Raw genomic sequence first — 16,609 nt, 5'->3', positions numbered from 1 at the left:
CCTGTAAGTACATAATTCTAGAAAGACTGGTGATCGTATACCAAATGTAAGGTAATGCTCTGGGTTAACAGGTCTAACTGAAGTAGAAACTGTCAACTGTCCGGAAATATAAGAAGTCAGTGCAGCCGCAGTCAAATAGGGCACTGCCATCTTATATCAATCAAATTTGCTAATGACAAACATAAAATAGTTTGCTGCAATACCACCATGTAGGATTCTCCATTGCAAGTCTACAGCCCTTATTGCCAGTTGGTTGTACAAAGACATCACAGGTCTGGAGTCAGAAGCTAAATTAAAATATCTACTCTGTGGTGTGGACACACATTCCTTCAGCTTGTCTTTGTTCCAAGTTTTATACATTGGCTTAAAAAAGACCACCGACAGTCCAGTGCAGTCTTTGAAATCAGGAACAAGCCTGAAAGCAGGATACAGGTCAATTATAGTAGAATCGATAATAGAATGACAGATATCAGTACATCAGTAAACATTCTTGGCCTGACAGTCGTTGTTTCCAGTGTTCCAGTACATGAACTACAACGAACATGGATCCCCAACAAGTTGCAGGACCTTAAGGATTGTCCAGCAGAGGATTGTTGTTAATTCCACCACCTCTTCTAAAAACAATGTTTTATAATAGTGAAACGGTTTGTCCTTATAGTTTCAACCCAGGCAGGATAATCCAAATGTTCTCTGAACATGACTAGCAAGATGTGTGGAGGAGATACACACACACACGCACACACACGCACACACACACACAAGTACAGGACAGGAGGACACACAGACAGAACAAATGTTCAAAAACTGATCTGTGCTTTAACCCTAATAATAAAATCTCTTCAGGCAATATATTTTGTGACGTATAAGTGTTTTTATTACTGAAATGTCCTCGTGGCTATGTTGAAAGTCTAGCTGAGTTAACAAATAACTTTCAACCAGGGGAATAATTTTCCAATTTCACTAGCTCTGTTCCCTTGTTGTCCAGAAAGAACCTTTTAATTTTAGCCTGTGAATAGCTACTTTATTTTCTCTCCCCAGATTCAACATAGACTATATTGTCAAAAGTATTCGCTCATCTGCCTGTACACGCATATGAACTTGTGACATCCCTAATCCACTGGGGTTTAATATGGTGTTGGCCCACCCTTTGCAGCTATAACCGTTTCAACTCTTCTGGGCAAGCTTTCCACAAGGTTGTGTTTATGGGAATTTTTGACCATTCTTTCAGAAGCAGATTTGTGAGGTTAGACACTGATGTTGGACAGAAGGCCTGGCTCACAGTCTCCGCTCTAATTCATCCCAAAGGTGTTCTATCGGGTTGAGGTCAGGACTCTGTGCAGGCCAGTCAAGTTCTTCCACACCAAACTGGCTCATCCATGTCTTTATGGACCTTGCTTTTGTGCACTGGTGCACAGTCATGTTGGAACAGGAAACGGCCATCCCCAAACTGTTTCCACAAAGTTGGGAGCATGAAATTGTCCCAAATCTCTTGGAAGGCTGAAGCATTCAGAGTTCCTATCACTGGAACTAAGTGACCCAGCACAGCTCCTAAAAAACAACCCTACACCACAATCCTCCCTCCAACAAACTTGAAAAAAGCCCAATGAAGTCAGACAAGTACCGTTCTCCTTGCAACCACCAAAGCCTGTAGCGATTGACTCTGCAAATAGTTGGCGACCTCTGCGCACTATTGCATAATAGATACGATCCGTTTATTTCAAATACAATGTGCAATGATGAATGTAATACAAAAATTAATAAAAACAAGAGAAATGGCCCCAAAACTCAGCCAAAGGGTAACCAGAATATCAGGAGAAGCCCAAAAGCCACAACCAAGATGAGGACTACAGAAGCAATCGACACTACACAAAATGGAATAGATACTATTCTAATTGGGGACTCTGTAACACAGTATATCCAGATGGTATGAAGATGCCACACGGGGTTTTTTGAGATCCTGAAGGAAGACTTTTCTCTGCTGTTGGAGAGACTGTGTCACTATGGAACACACCGTGTCTCCATTTCAGGCCCCATTCCAACTGTGGGTAAAGGAATTTAACTTTTCAGCAGACTTCTTGGCCTGAACACATGGTTATAAAATGCATGCATCGCCCATGGGATTAAGTTCATTGATAACTTCAATATCGTTTCAGACCTGATGGCGTGCATCCAAATCTAACTGGATGCAGATTACTTTTTGCACACTTATAGCAAACCCAAACATGAGTGTACAGATAAGGGTGAAGGAGACAGCACCGAGGCAAACAACTCCGAAACAACAGAGACCAGTGTAAACTCCACAAAACTAGCTTTACTTAGAATTAGGTCTCTGTCCAATAAGTCACTGTTAGTTAATGACTTCATAATTTCACACAATTTAGATTTTCTTTCCTGACAGAAACATGGTTAACAGAAAGCACAAGGGCTACTGTTCTTAATGAAACAGCACCGTCAAAGTTTAGTTTTATGAATAAATGCCAAAATGGGAGGAAAGCTGGCGGAGAAGCTGCCTTATTTAAAGATACATTCCAGTGTATCTGGAATCTTAGTTTTATTTTAAAGTGTGTTCCTAAAATTAAATTCTTAATCATTTACAGATCTGCAGGATACTGTACAAGTTTTATTGAGAGATTTTCTGAATTATTGTCTGTTATTTCAACTGATTTTAACCATTTTTTCTTGACCAGGGATTTTAACATTCACATAGATAATATGACGGATGGTAATGCCAAAGAATTTTCTTCTGTGCTGGACATGTTTGGTTTGTGGCAACATGTAACAGAACCGACCCACCTTCGAGTTCACACTCTGGACCTGGTAATTTCTAAAGGTGTTGATATTTCTTCTGTAGTGGTTATTGATTTGGCCTTGTCTGACCATTTCTGCATTTTATTTGATTTATTGATTACTCAGAATGTTCAAACAACCAGCTTCTCAGTTAAGAAGAGGTGCATTAATGAGAGAACAAGTGCTCAATTTAGGGAGGCCATAGCTATGTCACCAGCAATGAGCGCATAGTCGGTTGACAGACTGCTGGATCATTTCAACTTAAGAATTTTGAATGTAATGGAAGCTGTTGCACCTATAAGAATCAAGAGCACCTTAAGGATAAAGAAAACACCATGGAGAAACACTGCAATGGTCAAAAACCTGAAAAGAGAATGCAGGAAAGCTGAACGTAAGTGAGGAAAACAAAGCTTCAGATTCACTATGAACTGTATAAACGAAGTCTGAGTAGTTCTAACAATGAGCTGTGCAAGGCCAGAGAGCTGCATTTATCTGAAATGATTAATAAGAATGCCAACAATTCTCCAACTCTGTTTTCTATGGTTGAAAAACTCAAAAACCCTCCTAAACAGTTAAATCCAAACCTCCTCTCCACTGAGAAATGCTACGAATTTGCCAACTTTTTTTAAATTTTAATTTAATATTATTGATTTAAAAATCCTAGAGCAAACAGTTCGGCATCTGAAATCAACAAGTTGCACTCTGGACATAATACCATCTTTTTAACTTTTTAAAAACTGTTTTTAACCTCAGTAGAAAGTGATCTCCTACAAATAGTTAACAGATCACTGGCATCAGGCAATTTTCCAAAGTCACTAAAGACAGCTGCCATTAAGCCACTCCTAAAGAAGAGAACTCTAGACGCCTCTGTGATGAACAACTACAGACCTGTCTCTAATCTCTTTTATATCCAAGATTACTGAAAAAGTTGTATTTAACCAGCTCATTGACTTTCTTAAAGAAAGTGTAAGTATTGAAAACTTTCAATCAGGCTTCCAACGTCATCACAGCACTGAAACAGCTCTGATCAAAGTGTAAAACGAAATTAGGTTGAATACTGATTCTGGTTATGTTTCAGTCCTGGTTCTGTTGGATCTCAGTGCTGCTTTTGATACTGTAGATCACAGAATCCTGTTGCACAGGCTGGAAAACTGGGTCCAACCCAGTTTTCTGGAGTGGTCCTTAACTGGATCAGGTCCTCTTTAGAAGTCTGGAGTTATTTAGTTACAATTGGCAGCTATGAATCTGAGAAAGTGGCCATGACTTGTGGAATTCCCCAGGGGTCAATTCTTGGACCTCTTCTGTTTAACTTGTATATGCCACCTTTGGGTCAGATATTATTGAACTTTAACATCAATTATCACAGTTATGCAGACAACACACAACTTTATGTGTCTCTGTCACCAAACGACTGCAGCCCAGCAGCTTCAATTCAGTTTAATTCAATTTCATTTATATAGCACCAAATTACAATTGTCATCTCAAGGCAGTTAAATAATAAAGTCCAATTCAAGCCAATTGGAATTCAATTCATTGTAATCATAATCCAATGAAATCCAATTAATTAATATCTAAATAATCAAATTCATTCATATAGAGCCAATTCAAAAACAACATATCCTAGCTAAGGAAAGGTGGACATCCGCCTCTACCAGCTGGGGTTTGAGAAGACAGAAAAGAGGGAGAAAAACACCTTAACACCATTCAAAGAATGGTTTATACAAAAGGGGAGTTTTAAGCCTAATCTTAAAAGTGGAAAGGGTGTCTGCTTCCCGGACATTTACTGGCAGCTTATTCTACAAGAGAGGGCCTGATAACTGAAGGCTCTGCCTCCCATTCTACTTTTAGAAACTCTGGGAAGAACAACTAAACCTGCAGTTTGGGAGCGAAGTGCTCTGTTAGGAAAATATCTTACAATGAGATCTTTAAGACATGATGGAGCTCGGTCATTAAGAGCTTTATATGTGAGGAGAAGAATCTTAAATTCTATTTTGAATTTAACAGGGAGCCAATGAAGATAAGCTAAAACTGGATAAACATGATCTCTCCTGTTAGTTCTCATCAGAACTCTGGCTGCAGCATTTTGGATCAGCTGGAGGCTTTTCAGAGAATATGTGGGACAGCCCAATAATAAAGAATTACAGTAGTCCAGTCTTGATATAACAAATGCATGAACTAGTTTCTCTGCATCACCCTGAGACAGGATGTTCCTGATTTTGGCAATATTACGAAGGTGAAAGAAGGCCGTCCTAGAAACCTGTTTTATTTGTGCGTCAAATGATAAAATCTGGTAAAAAATAACTCCAAGGTTCCTCACTGTAGAACTTGAATTCAAGGATATACCATCGAGAGTAACTATATGACTAGAAGCCCTGACTCCCTGAAGCGCTCAGGTCCAAAGAGAACAACTTCAGTTTTGTCTGAATTTAGAAGCAGACAGTTCTGAGTCATCCAGGTCTTTATGTCTTTAAGACAGGCTTGTAGTAAATGGTAAATGGACTTGTACTTGTATAGCGCTTTTCTAGTCTAACTGACCACTCAAAGCGCTTCACTACATGCCGCATTCACCCCACTCACACACATTCATACAGCACGTCTTAAGATACTTAACTACGTGCTTTTTCTAATCATTCATACACATTCATACCCCAGTGATACACTGGGAGGCAACATGGGGTTCAGTGTCTTGCCCAAGGACTCTTCGATATGTAGCCCGGGGAAGACAGAGTCGAACGATCGACCTTCCGATTGATGGGCAACTGCTTTTCCTCCTGAGCTACAGCCACTACAGCCGCCCAACCTATTGGTTTCATCTGGTTTCATAGATAAGTACAGCTGAATATCATCAGCATAACAATGGAAATTTATGCCATGCTGTCTAATAATGTTGCCTAATGGAAGCATGTACAAAGTAAAAAGAATTGGTCCAAACACAGAACCCTGAGGAACTCCATGACTTATTCTGGTGTGTGAGGAAGATTCTTCATTTACAAGAACAAACTGGAATCTATCAGATAAATATGACTTAAACCAGCCTAATGCAGTTCCTTTAATCCCAATAACATGTTCAAGTCTCTGTAACAGAATGCTGTGATCCATCGTATCAAATGCAGCACTGAGATCCAACAGGACAAGCATAGACACAAGTCCGCTATCAGAGGCTAAGAGGAGATCATTGGTAACTTTCACCAGTGCTGTTTCTGTGCTATGATGCACTCTGAATCCTGACTGGAACTCTTCAAAGAGATTATTTCTATGTAAATGATCACAAAGTTGAACTGCAACTATTTTTTCAAGAACTTTAGACAAAAAAGGGAGATTGGATATAGGTCGATAATTAGCCAAAACTTCTGAATCAAGAGTAGGTTTTTTAAGTAAAGGTTTAATTACAGGAACCTTAAAAGTCTGAGGTACATATCTTGTCAACAAAGACAGATTGATCAAATCCAATATGGAAGTGTCAATAAAGGGGAAAACCTCCTTGAACAGTCTGGTTGGGATTGGGTCTAAAATACAAGTTGATGGTTTAGAAGAGACTATTGCTGTTGTTAGCTCAGAAAGATCAACTGGGCAGAAGCCGTCTAAACACAAATCAGTTTCTAAAGATACTTCTAAAGCTCTGTACTTGAAACATCAGTGATCATTGTGGGAAGGATCCAATTAATCTCTCTGATAGAAACAATTTTATTGATAAAGAATCTCATGAAATCATTACTGCTGAAAGTTAAAGGAATACACGACTCAACAGAGCTCGGGCTCTTTGTCAGCCTGGCTACAGTGCTGAAAAGAAACCTGAGATTTTTGTTGTACTCTTCCATCAATGATACAATGATAAGCAGTTCTAGCTTTACGAAGGGCTTTCTTATATGTTATTAAACTATCTTTCCAGACTAATTGAGACTCTTCTAAATTAGAGGAACACCACTGTCTCTCCAGCTTTCTTGCAGTCTGCTTTAAAGCAGCTGTGAATTATACCAAGGAGTCAACCAAGTGGGGTAGATGCCATCTGTCCTAATCAGACCAGGTTCTCTCCAGAAAGATTGCCAATTATCTATGTAGCCCACGTTCTTTGCTTGACACCATAACGCCTGGATAACCAGCGGCTGAACTACTAAACATGTCATCCCTGGTCAGATTTGGCAGGCGTCCAGAGAAAACTACGGAGTAACATTACGTTTTGGTTACCTTTAGTTGGCGTAAAGCTTGTTTTATAGTTGACGCGTCACTCATGGCGCGGATGGCGCGTGACATCAAAATGACGTATTTCCGGCTGGTGCGTGCCATGAAAAGGCGGCACAGTGCGTAGTCGTGCACCAGTCAAAATTTGTAACTTGGCGCGTGCGAAGAATGACAAACCAGATGGACCAATTCGAAAATGGGCTCAGCGAGGAGAATGTGCCTGCACTGAAACAGCATAAGCAAGTAAACAGCAAACCGATCTATTATTATTATTATTATTATTGCATCCTGAAAGGCAACAATAATTCCCAAGTGTATCCATTGAAGCTCACTATTTCATAACAAACAAACAAAGAAAAGGTCACACAATACACTTAAAAGTCCTATAACAATATTGTAAGTTCTATAGCAGACAATAATGGTGATAACACACCTATTGAAATTTTAACTTTTGCAGGCTCGTCAGCTATTATGTAAGCACAGGTGAGAATGCTGACCATTGATGACAGTGCTACTCCTCCTACTGTACCGCATTGTTTCCTTCTTCACTTTCCTCGTTGTAGAGTAGTTAGCGTGATGTCATAGCATGAGCCATCGCGGAAACCATACTGGGGCCTTAAGTGTAGTTTATACTTCTCCGTCATTTCGACCACGTAGCTATGGCATCGACATGGACCCCTACTCCATAGCCTGATGTCCACCTCCAAAAAATTCTAATTACACGTTGTGTAGACGTGGACCATAAGGGCTGTGATTGGTCTGCTCAGAACGTAATGTCTTCCACACAACAGTTGCTTTTTCCGGTCTTAATGATTGTACATGGCGAAGAAGCTCGTCAAATTGGTCTGTTGACATTCAAAAGTATCAAAAGTACATTTGTTCATCCAGGTCCCTCAGTGGGTAAATTCACCCGTTCCCAGCCTCAACCAGTTTAGTGGTCGTGCAGACCACCTCCGCAAACGTCTTCTCTGTTGCCTGCACTTCAACATTTGCAACATAAGCATTTGTTCTTCAATATTGATGAGCTCCAACTGCAAATACAGCTGCTCCACCTCGGTTTCCATTGTTTACTGTAGTCAATTGTGACTGGAGAAAAAGAAAGGATTCAGCTATAACCCCTGAAACCACACAAACACACAGCCACACCTCCCTACCGCCATGGTGAAATACAGAGCAACGTGTTCCCTCGAGGCAGAACTTTGAATGCTCATTGGCTATGTCACGTTGACACTGTCGACATTACGGAGAAGCTTAACCTAAGCATTTATCATATTTATGTCTATCCTTAGCCAGCAGTTTCAAATAAATGTTATGTTGCCTGCTCTGGCCCCTGGAATACCTTTGACTATGGTCACTGATGACTCTAATGCCATGTTTATGACGACATTATCATTTATGACTATATAGCGTCTTCCGTCTCAAAAGTTCCAGGAAATGCAGGGCTCTCAAGTCTCATACATTGAGCGTGACAGTCACACTTTTCTGTCTCTTGCCACATATTGTATTTCTCACGTTGAAAAAAAATATATAATATACATTTATCTGGCACACCGCTATCGCTATGGAAACTGCAGTAAACAAGCACGTCTCCCATGAGTCTGAGCAGAGCAGTTTTAGCTTTAGCTGGAGAGATGCCACTCTTGCCTGCATTCAAAACTTGAGAGCCCTGTAACGTAAAACTTCCAGGTCCTGTTGATTGTAATAATGTTAGTGACATACTGTATGAATAATTTCCATCTGATATTGACATTTAGTTGACGAGGACTGCAAGTGTGAGGCAGGCTCAGGGGCAGGCTCCCACATACCTGTAGCCTACACTGAAAAACATTTGGAGTGTTATTTACTTGGAAAAACCTAGGAAAGTTTTTGCACTTAGAAACTTTAAATAAATTCTACAAAGACGATCATCAAGTAAACTTTATTTACGGATATAAGCTACTTTTACCAGCAAACCTCAGGTAATTTACTGATGATTATGATATGGTCAAATTGAAAAATCTCACCTAAAATCAATGGCTTTTCAAGGTAATTTTTAAATACTTTTTCTGACTTTTATTTATGGACTATATTTAAGCAACATTTACATAACATTTTCTGCAGTTTAAATTGACCAAATTTGCTCTTAATGTTTTTGTTTATTGAAACAATGACTTTAAAAAAATGAATCAACTGTTTAACTTAAAAACACCTTTATTTTTCCTAAGTATAGTTCAAGCTATAGCTGTTCAAATCAAATACTGTAGCCGGAGAACTTTCCCATTGAAGGCTGTAACATACAAAAAAGAAAAATCATTAATGCATCACACTCAGTTACTTTAATGCCAGGGATAATGGAGAAGCAGAATTTTGTGGGCTATATTCATATCACTAGAACAGATATAACATCAGATTGTCCTTTCAACTTTTGTATACATTATATTTTATGCGGCGCAACACATCACTTCAAAATATATATTCTGTGATGATGGTAAACCTCTTACAACTTATGAAGTGCAAAGCACTACACAATTTTTTCTTTACCTGAATAGCCAGATGGCTTTGCTTGTGACAGCTTGTTGTAGTTGTTGCTTGAGAGGGCACTGTGTCAGCTGCAGAAAGTTGTTGCTTTGGGCTTAAGGACAAAAACACAAAGACAAAATAATACATTAGAACTGTAGAATCATGTACCCAAAATAAACTGTACCACTGTTAAACCAATGTATTTTTGATAATATGTTGTCAAAATATTAAAAAAAAGATCTCTTTGATCTAAAAAACAAACAAACACATCTTTCATACAGAATTGGTACCATTTCCACATATGTTGAATCTTAAATCAATATAATCCTGCATTTTTGCCGCTGTGATTCTGTTCCTCTCCTCAAAAAAGCATTAGAGCAGTGGTCCGCAACCCATCGATCTCGATCGACTGGTAGATCATTGAAACTTTCCCTGTAGATCTCGAAAATAATAGAGAAATAATTACACAAATACATTATGGCTGATGTAATGCTAATGTTCAGTTTTGCAAGCGCCTCTCTTTACTCTCTGTCTTATCCGATCCAGTCGTTGTATTTTTTCAGCATCACTGGCGGAATTAAATTGACCAATAAGATCAAAGCAGGAAACTGACACATTAACTTCTGTAAAATGACAATATACTGCACTAGCAGGTGATAGCTGTAAGACGGCAATGTTGTCAGCTAGCATGGTGGAGGCTCCGAGAAAGAAGTCGAAAACCTATCATTGTGGGAAGAGGAATTTATTTTCACCATGGTGAAAGACAAGTGTGTTTGTATGCTGTGCCACCAAACTCTAGAGCTGTCTGAAAGAGGAAATCTGGAGCGGTACCACAACCCCAACCACAACAATTTCAAGGACAGTTTCCCCGCCAAGAGCACAATCCGCGCTAGGAAAGTTGCTGAGCTGAAAGTGGGGTTGAAGGCCCATTAGTTGTTTTTTACAAAACCTGCTGCTCAAAATAAGGCTGCGACTGAAGCTTCATTCCGTATTAGTCACCCTTTGTCTAAACACAAGAAGCCTTTTACAGATGGCGATTTAGTCACAGAGGCAATGGCCATCACTGCAGAGATGGTTTTCGGCTTCAAAAACAAAGACAACATCAAAGCTTGGGCCCATTACAGTGGCGAGGAGGGTCGAGGAAATGTCAGGGGACGTGGTTCGAAAAAGTGCTACAAGATTTGTCACACTGTGAATGTTTTTCACTACAGTTTGATGAATCCCTGGATGTAATGGACACAGCTCAGCTTGTTGTATTTGTCAGGATGGCGTTCCCGGACTCTACAACAAAAGAGGATCTCCTCACTCTTTTGCACTTAAAGGAGAGAATGAGAGGTGTATGCGCATCACAAGGCACATGCGCGGATTCAAAACACGCAACACTAGTAAAACTTACTTGGTATTTCTAGGTTCATGTGCAATGATTATGAAACCTTTGACTATTCTGTGAAAATACAAAATGAAACTTATTCTTCCCACACAGTTTATTTATTACATGAATGATATATATAGTTTCACTTGAAAAATTCCAGTTCTCACTTACACTTAAACTGTGACAGTTAACCTAATAAATATTATTACACAGCAAAATCTTTCTTTTAAGTGCTACCCCTTTCATCGAGGCAGAGAAAAGTAAAATGACAGAGGCAAATATAGATAAAATGTTGGTGCACACCTGAAATTAAAGTGTTACTGCAACCAAAGCCATTTGTACCATATATAACTGGATGAGAATAAGAGAACCAATAAGGCACCAAATCAACAAATGATATCGATAATGGAACCGGAATTGCTAAATTCTTAACAATTCCCATACCTAGTGGAAGAGAGTGGCAGAGAGGTATTTTTGGTGGTTTTTCTCTCAGTCTTGTGGGGAATGTCCTGACCTTGGCATCTCTCACAATCCCTTTCTTATTAGGATTTGTACTCATGACCCTGGCCAACTTGAAGTGACTCCTTAGGGAATTCTGATCAGCAAGCCAAATTATATCTACTATGACAACTTTTCTCCTCTTAGTGTGCCACTTGCTCCTGAAAAGAGGTTTGGGCCTACTAACTGCTTCTACTACTTCTTCCAAACTTGTTCACCTCTGACTGGATCATTCTCAGTCTCTTGTAGTGGTAACCCTCAAACTGGAAGTGTCCTAGGTCTCCTCTTGAGCAGGTACGCTCCAACAGGAGCAAATTTGGAGTGAACCATGCAGTCTTCCTGGCTTTATGACCTAGCATCTCTAGGCCTCTCATTAGCCACATTGGCTGCCATATCCGCAAAGGTCTGGAATTCTCCCTATGTGAAGATACCATCACCACCTAAGTTCTGCAGGGCTCTTTTCACAGATCGGACAGCTTCCTCGGCTGCTCGGATCTTGTGAGGGGAATCTGCAGGGTGGATCTTCCAAGACCACTTTGTACCGTGTTTAACATCCTCTTCCTCCATTTCTATTCCTTCTAGGTGCTCCAAGAACTTATAAAGCTCATCAATGGTAGATTTGGCTCATACAAAGTTTTACCTGGGTCAGACCACACCTTGCTGGAGTATCCTCTCAGTGATGTAAACCTCTGATAGCCAAGTAGAAATTCTTCTGTTGACATGTCACTGACAATATCAGCATAGATGACTCTAGATGGCATGCAGCTGAACACTATTCCCCTGACTTTGAGTCACACTCTCTGCTTCACCTCATCTCTGACTTCATAGGGTCCAAATAGGTCCGTGGTGGTAAACTCAAGTGGAGCTGCAGGTCTTGTCCACTCTGGTGTAGGTGTCACACTGCGATGAAGTCAAGTTGGGTTTTTGTACCGTCTCCATGTCTTGTCTTGTCATTTCCCTTTTTTATGTTGAAAAGTAACTCTCCTCTCGTTTCAGGTCACTTGCCCTTCCTCGTGTGTCTCGGTCTGATTATCTGCTGAGTGTTTCCACCTGTTCCCCGTTATCCTGTGTATAAGAGTCTGCATCTCCCTTTGTCTTGTGTGTTCGTCTTTGTCCTTGTCTGCATGTGTTCACCCCAGTCTTGCAACAGTCTTTTCACATCCTTGACTATAGTAGTGTTTTGGATTTTGTTCTGGCTCCTCCAAGAGAGAGATTTTGAGTTGTAAGTTTCATATCATAGTTTAGTTCCATAGTTAATGATTTCACAGCCTTTCATTTCCTCTGTGTGGAGTGATCCTTTGTTTGCTTACCTTTCATAGATTAGTGCCTTTCTACCTTATTTTGGTAGTTCTTTTACCTCCGTAGTGGGAGTGATTTTCAGAAATTTTTACAGCGTCTCTTGCATCAGCAATGTGGATATCCACGCTTCATGTGGGAGAATGGGCACCACTGTTTCATCTTCATTGAAGGCTTAGATTCTTCATCCATGGACAAGAAGTCCATCTTTTCTCGAAACATCACTAAAAGGTCAAGAGTGGTGTCAGGGAATAGTCCTCCTGCTTGAGCTGCCAGGCAGAGTATCCCAAAGGCATATTTGTGGTCTCCACCATTAAGCAATAGTGTTTTAAGATCTTCCTTTGAGGGAGATGCCTCCCATTTTGCTGGCTTTGTGGTGTGACGCCCGAGACCCAAACAATTGTCGAGAGCTCGCTTCACCCAAGCAACAACTCCTATTAGTCTGGAAAGGCTACTGAACCTCTTCACATCTAGCAAGTTTTTGACAGCAGAGCCAGTAGGCATTGTTCTCTCTAATGATTCATCCTGTCTAATTTCTCGGTCACCATGAGGTGTTTCTGAACAGAGACTTTGTTGGGACATGTCAGCAATCCTGCCGGCTTCAGGTTTCTTAGACTTTGCCTGTGCTCTTGTTACCACTGCTGAAAATACCTTTCTCTGCATCTTACTGATGGTGTCTCTGGCGTCAGTAAGATGTCTCCAGCAGACTTTTCTGGCCATTCAGACAATGGCCATTTCAAAAACTGTGGTCTACTTGACCAAGCCCCTTAATTGTCTTTCAGGTTAGCTCCTCTTGAAATGATGTCTGCATCATTGCATCATGATGATACCTGGTATCCACCACCAGTCCTCGATGGGTCCAGCCTTTTAGATCTCCCCTATCCTGTTGGCAAAGAATGTCTGGTAAACATAGCTGTCTCGCTGAATGGCTCCCAGTACTGTTAACAAGTTGGAACCAACAGCTTATCTTTATCTGGTCATACTTATACATAAATCTTCTGAGCCTTGCTGGAAAGACTGCACCACAGACCCCATCTTTGATACTGTCCCCTTTCTGGTCCAGTGATGTCAGCTTGGCCTTGGACTCCACTAGACACCTTGATCTGATCTTCCCACCTAAGGTACAAAACAGCTCCATGGGATTTATCACTCCCATCAGAGAAGGTGATGACCCAAGGCTTCCCTCTCCAACCTGGCGGTGGAAGGCTCCTATGGAAAGTGATCTGTCCCAGCTGTGCATACACTTGGAACAGCTTGACGGCCTCTTTCCTGAGAACTTCAGAGAATGGTTTGTCCCAGGTGCGTTGAGCCATATTTCCACCCCCTGACTCCTAAAAAGCCATGCTGATAAGGATAGTACCCTTCTGCTTGACTGGAATGATTAGTCTAATTGGATCATACAGTCCAGCCACTTGAGAGGAGGTGCACTTGAGTGGAGACAGAGTGAGGGTTTGGTGCTACAAGATGGCTCACATACCAAACTGGTCCTTTCCCGTCATCAATAATCTTCTTTGTGAGCTTCCTTGCAGCTCTCCATTCAACCATCTCATGGACTTGAGCTGTGTAGCCAGCGAGCCACTCAGGTTCCTTTATGAGCCGCTTTTCGGTTCTTAAGAAGGTGGCCTCAACCCCACTTCTGTTGTAAGGAAAGCAAGCTGGATCCATTACCCAGGGGTACCTTGCATCCCATTGTGGACACTCACTATGCTCATCCTCCATGACATATGTGAGGCCGTCTTTTATGGTTTCAAGCTGCCTTTCTTCCTCTAGGGTCATCTCCTTTCCCTCCAGGTTGGCAGTTACCACAGCGGCATCCACCACACTTTGGGTCACAGGCTGCACTGATGCTGTCCCACCTCCACCACTCCATGAAGACTCTGTGAGTTGCAGTTGTGTGCTTGGTCTCTACCAAGGTGTCCTGCAGGTTAACTGTCTTTCTCTTGAAGGGGAGCTCAGCAAGAATTTCCTCATGCTTGACAGCAGCAGTTCTCATGGAACGAGCGAAGTGGGTCTTTGACTTATGTGCAGCCACATTAACTTGCTCAAACAGATCAAAGTGTGCTCCGCCTACCATCTTTCAAAGGTGACTTTCCCACAAGACAATATCCCCTATGACTTGTACCCTTTGTGGAGCGTGTCTCCCTTCTCTGTGACTAATAAGCTGCTCAGTCGCTTCAGGTCTCCTCGGCTCCTCAAGGTCGACTTCCAGGAAGGATCTCTGTAACTGTTATGGTAAATGGACTTGTACTTGTATAGCGCTTTTCTAGTCTAACTGACCACTCAAAGCGCTTCACTACATGCCACATTCACCCCACTCACACACATTCATACAGCACGTCTTAAGATTCTTAACTACGTGCTTTTTTTTCTAATCTAGTCCTTCAGGCCATAACAGATGAGTTCATCTGCCCTTTTGGTTCCTATGGAGTTTTTGACTTGCAGAAGAAAATCTTGTGCTTGTGTTTCTCATCTCCACAGACAACGCACCTATCATATCTTTTGTTGAATTCTTGTCTGCTTAATCTGTCCTCTCTGACTTGTCCATAGTTTTTAGATGGTCTAGTCTCTCAAATATCACTTCCTGTCAAAGTCGTTGTCCTGCATGACACCATTACTGGGGTCCACCATGAACACAAGCCAGTCCTTCTTTACAAACTCTGGAAGTTTGCTCTCAATGGATTTTACAACTAGTGAGTTATTTATGGCCTCTGTGTTCCCAAGATCTGTAAGATCAGTGAGAGCTTTCTCTATTGTCTGAATTAAGTCTACCACTTTTCCCGGCTGATTTTCTTTAACAGGCGGATCTTTCTCCAATTCTTCAATAATCTCCAGAGCAATTGTGTTCTTATTTCCATACTTGTTTTCCAACACTCTAAAGATGTCATCTGAAGTTTTGTAAGACGACAGTCTAAGTTCTTTAACAATCTTATCATCCACACTGTCAAGACCCTGAATCTTTTTTTTACCTCTGAACCCATTGGCTCCCCCTGCTTTTGAAGACTTTGCCAATCTGTCCTCCAGTGGTGGCAGTCTCTCCTGCAGCCACTAAATGTAGGCAGTTGTGTTGAATTGAGCTTCACAGCTGGTGCTGCATGTCCTGTTATCAATGGTTTCAGATCTGTAGTATGTATTTCTTCAGCAATTCTCCGAGGTCTGGCAAACTCAGCCTTCTTCATCACAAGATCAATGGAGGCTCCTCTCGAATCCTTACTTTACTTTCACAAGTCACTTTTCTCTGATGACAAGATCCACAACTCCCAGGCTGACAGTGATTTGGAAACCTCCTTGATTAACTTCTCCACTCTAGTGAGGTGGACTTCAAAGGCCTCACAATTAATGCTCTCCACAGGTATTGTATATGCATGTCTACAGACCATTTCTACTTCTTCAAAAACAGTTTCCAGCACATCTTGTCCATACCTGGTCCAGAGGTTGATTTGAACATTGGATTTAACCTCATCAAACCTTTGTTCACAGTCATTGTGACCTTCTTAAAGTTTGCATTTTGCCCCCCATCGAGCATAGGCTCTTCAACATTTTCTGCTTGGGCTTCGAGCTCCACCTCCAGCCCAGCTCTGTATTCGTCCTTGGCTTCGATGACTTTCCATGCACCAGCAGAGAGCTTTGCAAATTCTTCTCTGAGCTCCGACTCAGTTAAAGTAGCTGCCTTCCGGCTGATGTAATTAGCGTGCTTAGTAAAACAGCTTTTAGCAGCAGATCCAGTGATGTGCCAGTAGTTTCAACTGCCATCTTGGTCTCTCAGATTGGTTTGCTTTCAGAATTGTTTGTTTAAACGTCTAGAGCCTTTTTAAATGTTCACAACAACAGCAAGTCTCCTACTTGGATTTGCTAAAGCCTTTAATATTCCTGTCCAAATGTTAAACTTGCTGTTTGCTGGTCATTTACTTAAAAGCCTACCCAAACTTGAAAAAGGCTTTGGCCAACCCCAGGCTAGGATTGATCAACTCAGATGTCAAC

Source organism: Leuresthes tenuis, unplaced genomic scaffold (genome assembly GCF_036924035.1).
Source record: "Leuresthes tenuis unplaced genomic scaffold, fLeuTen1.0.hap1 SCAF_17, whole genome shotgun sequence".
In the NCBI taxonomy this organism is placed as follows: Eukaryota; Metazoa; Chordata; class Actinopteri; order Atheriniformes; family Atherinopsidae; genus Leuresthes; species Leuresthes tenuis.
This window is presented reverse-complemented; position numbering follows the sequence as displayed.